We start from the raw sequence: 8,623 nt of genomic DNA on the forward strand, positions 1-8,623 counted from the left end.
GAAAGTAAATGTCTAGAAAAGAACGATGGAATATATGTACGAATATGTCAGATACAATTGATGCATGGTTTGTACCAAGACTTGTAAGAGCCCCAATAAAGTGATTTTTTTAAAAACTAACTGTAAAACCACGTCGTTACATGTAAACAGCAAACTACAACATGGAAGCAGGAAAAGGAAGGGAAAAAGCCCCATGAACGTCTGGTCTGTGTTCTGTTTTACACTCCAGGTGTGGTGATTTTAAACTACTTCACTAACTTGGTGAAGTAGTTTCATTCGAAAAATGTTTTCAGTTTTGTCAAGTATCAAGAAGCATGGTCTCACAGGTGAACCCACTGTGTTCCTCTAGCAAAGTCCTCCAAACCAAAAAAACTCACTGCGTCAGGTCAATGCTGACTCATAGTGGCCCTAGGGGCACACAACTGCCCGCGAGTTTCTGAGGCTGTAACTCCGTTACCTGAGTAGAAGGCCCGTCTTTCTTCCGGAGGAGCGGCTGGTTGTTTTGAATTGCGGACCTTGAGGAGCACAGCCCAATTTGTAACCACTACACCACCGGGTCTCCTCCTCCATTCTGTTGAATTTATCCCACTTAGATTTTCATATTTCCTGTCCCTTAATTGCAATGCAGTTCTCAAGTCATTTTTGCTGTTCCATAATCAGCTAGAACAATGCCTCAATGTTGTCATTAGTTGCTACTGAGTCTATTCCAACTCATGGGACCCCAGGGGTGCAGAGTGCAAGCGGTCTGTCCACTTTCCAAGCCGTTGGGTGTTCAGAATCGGATCACCAGTTCGGTCTCCTGGGGAGTCTCTGGGTGGGAACGAGCCACTGCAGTTTAGGCTAGTAGTTGAGCGCTTCAGCATGTGTGCCACCTGGGTACTCCTAACTTCCTAACAGACATGAATATTTTCCAGAGATAATTTGGAAAAAGCAAATATCTAAATAATACTAACATCTTACTTCAAATTCTAAAGCTTTACATTTTATAGACCAGACCAAGTGTAAATTATCCTTATTTCCTCATTAGACCTAGTCGGCCCACACTTCTCTGGAGCCCTGATGATGTAGCGATTACACATTGGTCTGCTAATCTCAAGGTCAGCAGTGCAAAACCACCAGCTAATTCTATGGGAGAAAGATGAGGCTTTCAACTCCTGTAAAGAGTTACCATCTCAGCAACATACTGGGCAGCTCTGCCCTGTCCTGCAGGGCTGTCGTGTTGGAGCTCACTCGATGGCGATGAGTTTGGTTGGGCCTAGACTTTGCCCAGGTAAAACAGAGAACTGCCCGTCGACATTTCTGCTCCAACAACATATAAAATGAAGACTCTTTCCAACGATTTTAGATTATTAGATATCCACAGAGTTTAACTCTGCCACCCCATCAAATCGTGTGTGTGTGTGTGTGTGTGTGTGTGTGTGTGTGTGTGTGTGTGTGTGTGAGAAAGAGAGAGAGAGAGAGGATCCATCAGGTAAGCTCTGCCTCTCATTTGGCGTAAACGCAATGAAAAGATGAGCCACAGGCAGGCTGATGGAAAGGACAACAAAGAAATGACTCTGACTCCATGGCTTCCTCTGTGACAGTGTGGTAAGGAGGGGGACAAAGAGGGTGGGGTGGGGGTGGGGCAGGGCAGGGTTTGACAAAACCTAGAAGGTTCTAGATTTTTTCCCCCTTAATTGGAAAATGTGTTCAGCAAAAATATCAAGTTAACTCCACCCTAACAGAATACACTAGGAACGGTGAGACTGAAGTTTTGGTTAGAGAAGGTGAGAGCAAAGCAAAGAAAAAGCCAGCAAATCAAAATTCAAATGCTTCAGGACGCCTAGAAGGGCAAAATGCTGAGTCTCTGAGCACTGTACAGGCAAGAAAAGAATGCTTTTCCTGGTACTCGGTCACCAAATCCACCCATGACCATGGCACCAAAGCTATACCAGTGACTTGACGGCCATCTCTCCACGGTGGGGACAGAGAGCAGACTAAAGGGTCCCGACCAGCCCTCTCAGTCTCCACTTTTACTGTTCTGCATGCCCCATATACTTCCCCACCCCACCCCCATCGCTTTAACTTGTTGAGTTTATTGGGATCAATCTTGTGATTAAGTGCCTTGTAAATAAATACAGAACATTTCACCAGTTCACTCAAATGTTTTACTGCCTGACCTCCTGCTTGGAGGTTACACTTGGAGCTCAAGAAAGGAATGTCATAGCATTCTTTCAACCCACCTGGACTAAATTGGTACTTACCCCAAGTTAGTGCCTTTGGGGTGGGAGGGTGCACGCCCTACTGATCCTTCCTTGCTTTCTGTTATTAACCCAGGGGAATTAAAACAGATTCACAGTGGCTGCCTGGTCCACATGCCACTTCACAAAAGAAATTTCCTAAGTGGAAAAATGAAATTTGACTTTTGAATTGGCGGCATTTGTTGGTTGGTTTGTTTTTAAGGAGCTATAGGGAATAAATAAAATGTGAAGAAGAAAAAAGTTCTGTTGAAAAGGCAAACTACGTAAAAGGCCCAGGGTGCATATGGCGTTAAGTTGACTAAAAAATATTATTCACATAAATATATAAATACAGTACCTTGTTTTAATAAAGTGTTTGCCAATCCTCTAGTTAGTGTCCCCCCCAAACTCCTTCGCTACCTCTATAGCTCAGATACGGGTAAGAGCTTTCTGAAAGAAAATGCTACTGTTTCCCCGAAAGTAAGACATCCCCCCAAAATAAGACCTACTTACAGTTTTGCCTCTTGCTGAAATATAAGGCATCCCCTGAAAATAAGACCTCCCTGAACATAAGGCCTCCCCGATAATAAGGCCCCCCCGAAGTTACCGTAACTGTGGACTCTGGAGCGTAGGAGCAGCGCAGCCGGAGCAGACAGGAAGTGCGAGTAAATGTACCACAGATTATGAGTGAATGCACCAGATTGTTGGACATGGAAATAATGGTAGTAACAAGAAATCCTTGATACTGTAGGATTCACAGTTTGTCTGGTTATGCTGGTTTGTGATGACAACTACTACCATACCGTATACAGGTAATAAATTTCCTTTTTTGTTTGTTCGACAATAAATGTGTACCGTATTCTTCTTCATGGAAAAATAAGATAGCCCATGAAATTAGGACCTAGCGCCTCTTTAGGAGCAAAAGTTAATATAAAACACTGCCTTATTTTTGGGGAAACAGGGTAATACAATTAAAACAATTAAAACTGATCTCTGCTTTGTGAGGGGAGAAAATGCATATAGAGTATGTTGATGGCAGCCTAAATAGCAACCAAAAAGGGCAAGAAGAGTTGAATTAGAAAAACTATTGTGAAGGCGGAGGAGATGGTTTTGCCTGGCCTCAGAGTGGTCCTGCGTTCATCAGAGTGCAACGCCGCCGAGTCCTGCACCATCATTACAACTGCGCTCGGTCCACTGTTGTAGCCGCTGCCAATTCAGCTCACTGAAAGTCTTCCTGTTTATCGCTGACCCTCTCCAACTTTACCGAGCATAATGTCCTTCTCTGGAGACTAGCCTCCTCTGATGACCTGCCCACAGTAGAAGAGACACAAAGTAGGTGCACTTTTGTTTGTTCTTTTGGTAGTGCATGGTATATTTAAGATTCATCACCAAGATTACATTTCAAAGACATGAATTCTTCTTTACTTTAGTCTTTCTTATACACTGCCCAGTTATCTCATGCATATGAAGCGACTGAAAATACCATGGCTTGGGGAGGCGCACTGTGATGGTTAGGTTTATTGCGCCAACTTGGCTAATAGGAACAAAATGGGATTAATCAGGTCGAACTTGATTGGAGGGCAAAGCGATCAATGGCTCTGCAAGGCCCGCCCCCATCTCTCTTGCTCTCTGGTGATTTGCTGTTTTAGCAAGTTCTCTGTCTCAACCTGTGTGCTACACCACCTATGGGCCAAGCCAATATGTGGAAGGATCATGGATTGTGTAGCTAGAGTTTGAGACTCCTTCGAGACCTGCTTCACCAAGCTGCTGGAACATATATCACTTGAGCTTGAGGCTGGTGGATCCTATCGCCTTGCATTGCTTGAGTTTGGTATTCCAGTTTGCTAAACTCCTGAGTTAGTGACTGTTGCTGACCCACCCTGCTGTCTACTGCCTGTGGGCAGACTCTGCCTGCCTTGCCTGAGGGAAGAATCTGCCTTCTGCTTCCTTGACCTTGGACCCCAAAGCCCACATGAGTAGAAGGACTTCTAGTATATTAACTGTTCCATGAAAGTGAGTTGAACTGAGCCCTCTGTACTGCTGTGCTGTGTGGACGAATTAGCTGTAATATTCCTTCTCACTGTTATATAATCATATATAAATATAAATGTGTATATAGAAACATATATATATACATATAAAATCATAAGTGTCCTGGTTTTGTTTCTCTAAAGAACCCTGCCTAACATACACACCTTAGTCCTCAAAGTGACACCTTTGCTTTTTAACACTTATAATGAGCTTTTTCTTGGCAATAGATTTTCACAGCACACGGAATTATTACGAGCATCAAAGTAAACAGTAAAAGGACAATAATGAAGTGTCCCCCATCCTACTCCCTACAAGTTCTAGGAGGCACCTCAAACCAAGTTTCAGAGTACAGTATTCTTATTTTTTTGTTTTTGCTTGGTCTGCAAGAAAATACAAATGTGGCGCATCTTACGATATTCTTCCCCACAACGAGAGATTTCAGTATCAGTAATGTAGCATTTCTTAAGGATTTGAATACGGAAGTTATGGCACAATGGTTAAGTGCACAGCTGGCTCACAAGGTCAAAGGTTTGAGTCCATCCACTGGACCCCTGGGAGGAAAAAGGACCTAGCAATTGGCTCCAGTAAAGATTACAGTCTAGAGCTGATACCAAAAATTTCAAGAAAGAAAATATTTTGACAATGATGGTGGCAGCAAATGTACAATTATGTTTGATCTAATTGAACTATGGATCGTTATTAAATCTGTAAGAGATTCCAATAAAATGTAGAAAAAATAAAAGATTACAGCCTAGGAAACCCTATTGGGCAGTTCTGCTCTGTCATATAGTGTCTCCAGGCATCTGAATCAACAGGACAGTGCCTACAAACAGCAGCTGCATAATCACTAGCAAGGGCAATCTACAGATTAAATTAATGTCTCACTTTTAAAACCTTGATTTACATAATGACTGATCAGGAGTTAGCTAGTTCAACTAATTTTCTCAAATAATTACCTATGTCCAGAAAAGGAGCACCAACATCCAGACCAAGAGAATGGCTCAAAGGAATGTACGGTCCATGAATCTTTCACACCATGTTCAGAAACAAATTCACTTTCCTAATGACATTTGGCTCAAGTCAGCATAAAGAGTTAACTAATGTTCCTGGGGTCTAAAGCAAATGGTGGCTAAGTGGAAGAGGCTACAGAGAAGTGCTACGGGCAGACACCAAGGTATTGTAAATGAAGGGCCGATCTATTTGGAACAAAGCCCTAGGGTTAGCTTTTTGTATTGGGTTTCTAAAAAGAATTTGAGTGATTTCAGTGCTCTTTTCCTTTCTAAACAGCCCGACAAGTAGAGCTACAGAGGCCTCGTGCCTGGTAAGCTAACTTCAGGATGCATGCAGCACTGTATATTGGCTGATTGTATGATCATAGTCACTGAGGTCCCAATGACTAAAGGACTCTGGACTTTGGGGGCCCTCAGTAGGGGGTTTATAGGATGGTGAGAACACCCATTCATTTAGGGAACTGGCACAGCAATTCCTTAGGAAAAGTAGGAAAGTGCATGAGGATGCAGGGATCTCTCCTAGCCTTGTCTGTGTTAGTCTGGGTACATTAGAGAAACAAATCCACAGAAGCTCATATGTCTAAGACAGAGTTTTATACAAGGATAAGTGCACATCAAGAAAACATCCCAACCCCGTGTTGCCCAAGCACACAAGTCTAACATTAACCCATATGTCCGACATCAATCCACAAAGTTCTCCTCCATCTCACAAAACACACGCAATGATGCCAACTACAGGAGGAAAGCCGAATCAGTGAACGTGTAAGCATCTCAGTGCTGGCAGGGTCTCCACAAGGCTGCTCCAGCACCCAGGGCTGCATCGGGGTAGGTCCATGTGGTTTCTCCTCAGGGATGTCTTTCAGGAAGTAAGCCTTGCCAGCTGAAGACAGCTGGTCCGACCATTAGAAAGCAAGAGACCCAAGTACTAGAAAGGTGAGGCTCACCTAGCCATTTATCCCTCCGCCCTTCAATTAACCCCTACATGTATTTATCAGCCAGGTTGGCACAATAAACTAACTACCTCATTGTCTAATGCACCTCATTACTTGTATGCTTTCTGGTTATAAGTAATGGGTTTAACTGTTGAGTAAGTAAGGCAGGAGCCCTAGTGGCTTAGTGGGTAACTCGTTGGGCTGCTAACTGCAAGATCCACAGTTCAAAATCCCCAGTTGCTCAGCAGGAAGAAGATGAAGCTCTCTAATCCCGTAAAAATGTATGACCTTGGAAGCCCACAGGGGCAGTTCTATCCTGTCTTACAGGGTCACTATGAGTCAGAAATGATGCAATGGCAGTGAGTTTTGAGGGTTTTAAAATTAGGTATAGATACAGTAATCTGTGAATCTTATGAGTGCTATATGATAGAGAATTAGCAAATTCTCTATAATAGGGGCAGTAAGTGAGCAAGAGTTGGCAGTACAGCGTCAATTTGTGTAGACTCCACTCTGGGTGACCAGAAAAGGCTGCATGGGAGTAAGTGAAGAGGATAGATTCTTCCTAGCTTGTGACCTAGTCCCAGGGTACTAGAGAGAGAAAGGGCCGCTGCTGGGACTGCAGGGACTTGTCCAAATGCTGTGCCCAGAGTTGTCCTCCGATAACCTAGCCTCGGGCAGCCAGGGACATTTTGACCTGGGCTCAGGGATAAGATCCGATCTTAACTGGATGTTTAGGTTCGGAAAGAAACGTTTGCCATGGAAGTGGTTTTGATGAGGAATGGAAATGGGGAAAGAGAGAGCCTGGAAACTGGATCCGTGCTGATTCTTACCAGGCAGTCAGTAATAAAGTAGGGTTCCCCACCTTGCTCCCCTTGTATAGTGCAGGTTAGGACGTCATCCTCACACCCCTTAATTGATTTAATGTACAATTTTGTTGTTAATACTTAGCTGCTGCTGTCAGTTGCCACTGAGTTGGCTCTGACACATGATGACCTTATGTGTAACAGCACCCAATGCTGCCCATTCCTGTATCCCCTTCATGGATGACAGGTTTAAGTCCATATTTGTGGCAACTGTATCAGGTCATCTCACTGAGGGTTACAGATATCAATTAGATTTACAATGCTAAACAAGATCAGCTGAGAGAGAAAACCAACCAACTCACTGCCATGGGCCTATTCCAATCCACAGTGGCCCTGGGAAAGAGTAGAAGTGCCCTGTGGGTTTCTGAGGCTGCAAAGCTTTGTGGGAACAGAGAGCCTTATCTTTCTCCCATGGAGTGGCTGGTGGGTTCAAACCGCTGGCCTTTCTGTAAGCAGCCCAACTCATAACATACTCTGCCAGCAGGGATCCTTTGAGATATAAAAGGAGAGAGCAAGGAGGCCTATTAAAAAGCAAGGAAGCACCAAACTCAAGGTTTTTTCTTAATTGGCAGTGGTGACCAGAAGCTCACTACCTACCAAAATAATTTTTTTTTAAACCCTGACTTTCAAGAATTAATCATACTTAAGGAGGTACCTAAGGCTATGAGGAGAAGGGGCTTTGTATTTTAACAACGTAAGACCCAGGAGGACAGGGATGGTCCAGCTTTCTTGACTTTTGTTTCCAAAGGTCCCTCACAGGAACGCATCTGCTTCTCCCACTCCACCCAGTATCTTCCCACGTTCCTTTGGTGCTGGTGTTAGTTGCTGTCAAGTCAGCTCCAAGTAGCGGCAATCCACAACCAACAGAAAGCAACTCTACCCAATCCGGCACCATCGTCACCATGGCTGGAATGCCCGTTGGGGCAGCCACTATGCATGTTGAGTAGCTTCGAACCTAAGGGGCTCATCTTCCAGCACTGTGTCAGGCCCCATAAGCTTTCCACTGGCGCCTCATTGAAAGTTAATTGCCAGGCCATCCTTCCTAGTCTGCTTGTTTTAGTCCAAAAGTTCTGCTGAATCTGTCCTCATGGGTGGCCGTGCTGACATTGGAAATATCAGTGGCATAGCTTTCAGCATCACAGCAAGCTGCAAACTACCAGAGTACAAGACATTGACAGATGGTGGTAGCACCTTTTCCTTACACACCCCATATCAGTAGTCTTTCTCAATGAAGAATGGATCCATCCAGTAATTACAGCCAACAAGAGTCCCTGAAGGTAGCTTGTATGAAAGTATCAGGGGCTCAGGAGTCTAGGTTCCCCACTGTGCACCAGCAGGCTGGCCCGGGTACACTGGCCACCACTACAAAGCCCAGGACCCCCTCCATCAGGGGCTGACCTGGAGCCTTGCACTCCTGTTATTCAGCACAGAGGCTGGGAGTCTATTTTTGAGCTAAAATAATACTTAAGAGAGAAGCCAGGCCTGTCTGGATAGGACAGGCTGGATGAACAATCTGGAGGAGAAAACAACGGGACTGACAGTTCCGGGGGGACATGGGAGAGGGGGAG

This window comes from Echinops telfairi, unplaced genomic scaffold (assembly GCF_000313985.2).
Source record: "Echinops telfairi isolate 266 unplaced genomic scaffold, ASM31398v2 ScPeMD7_7424;HRSCAF=8462, whole genome shotgun sequence".
Classification (NCBI taxonomy): domain Eukaryota; kingdom Metazoa; phylum Chordata; class Mammalia; order Afrosoricida; family Tenrecidae; genus Echinops; species Echinops telfairi.